Source organism: Schistocerca gregaria, unplaced genomic scaffold (genome assembly GCF_023897955.1).
Source record: "Schistocerca gregaria isolate iqSchGreg1 unplaced genomic scaffold, iqSchGreg1.2 ptg000520l, whole genome shotgun sequence".
Taxonomy (NCBI): domain Eukaryota; kingdom Metazoa; phylum Arthropoda; class Insecta; order Orthoptera; family Acrididae; genus Schistocerca; species Schistocerca gregaria.
In genome coordinates this window covers 587800-589526 of record NW_026061920.1, presented here as the reverse complement: position 1 = coordinate 589526, position 1727 = coordinate 587800, and positions in this window count along the sequence as shown.

The window sequence follows — 1727 nt, the reverse complement described above, 5'->3', positions numbered from 1 at the left end:
CTAGGACATGACCTAGGACCTTAAGATTTTGCATGAAAGGAGGACTTACAGCCGCGTTGCACGGGAGAATGTGAAAAGTGTTCATATGTAGTTAAAACCTGAGGAATCCGTCCGTTTACGTCATTTGTTATCGAATCGACTTAAAGCCAGATTGTCACATTGGCCGCTCTTCTGCCTGAAACGGTTACATTTATCGTCTGAAAAGCTATGTCGCGTGCTGCGGTATGCGGAGACACTAAAAGCACCACAGTAGAACACAGAAGAAGCTTCTAAGTTGAAGCAATAGCCAGTAAGAAGTAGTACAATTCAAGTTTTAGTTGACGATTATTCACTATTTAGCCGGCTTTGGTGGCTTGGACATGACCTAGGACCCTAAGATTTTGCATGAAAGGACGACTTGCAGCCGCGTTGCACGGGAGAATGTGCAAAGTGTTCATATGTAGTAAAAACCTGAGAAATCCGTCCGTTTACGTCATTTGTTATCGAATCGACTTAAAGCCAGATCGTCACATTGGCCGCTCTTCTGTCTGAGACAGTTACATTTATCGTCTGCAAAGCTATGTCGCGTGCTGCGGTATGCAGAGACACTAAAAGCACCATAGTAGAACACAGAAGAAGCTTCTAAGTTGAAGCAATAGCCAGTAAGAAGTAGTACAATTCAAGTTTTAGTTGTCGATTATTCACTTTTTCGCGGCTTTGGTGGCTTGGACATGACCTAGGACCTTAAGATTTTGCATGAAAGGAGGACTAGCAGCCGCGTTGCACGGGAGATTGTGAAAAGTGGTCATATCTAGTAAAAACCTGAGAAATCCGTCCGTTTTCGTAATTTGTTATCGAATCGACTTAAAGCCAGATCGTCACATTGGTCGCTTTTCTCTCTGAGACGGTTACACTTATCGTCTGCAAAGCTATGTCGCGTGCTGCGGTATATGGAGACACTAAAAGCACCATAGTAGAACACAGAAGAAGCTTCTAAGTTGAAGCAATAGCCAGTAAGAAGTAGTACTATTCAAGTTTTAGTTGTCGATTATTCACTTTTTAGCCGGCTTTGGTGGCTTGGACATGACCTAGGACCTTAAGATTTTGCATGAAAGGATTACTAGCAGCCGCGTTGCACGGGAGAATGTGAAAAGTGTTCATATGTAGTAAAAACCTGAGAATTCCGTCTGTTTTCGTCATTTTTTATCATGTCGACTTAGAGCCAAATCGTCACATTGGAGGCTCTTCTCTCTGAAACGGTTACATTTATCGTCTGCAAAGCTATGTCGCGTGCTGCGGTATGGGGAGACACTAAAAGCAGCATAGTAGAACACAGAAGAAGCTTCTAAGTTGATGTAATAGCCAGTAAGAAGTAGTACAATTCAAGTTTTGGTTATCGATTATTGACTTCTTAGCTGGCTTTGGTGCCTTGCACATGAGCTAGGACCTTAACATTTTGCATGAAAGGAGGACTAGCAGCCAAAGTGCACGGGAGAATGTGAAATGTGTTCATATGTAGTAAAAACCTGAGAAATCCGTCCTTTTTCGTCATTTGTTATCGAATCGACTTAAAGCCAGATCGTCACATTGGTCGCTTTTCTCTCTGAGACGGTTACATTTATCGTCTGCAAAGCCATGTCGCGTGCTGCGGTATGCGGAGACATTAAAAGCACCGTAGTAGAACACAGAAGAAGCTTCTAAGTTGAAGTAATAGCCAGTAAGAAGTAGTACAATTCAAGTTTTAGTTG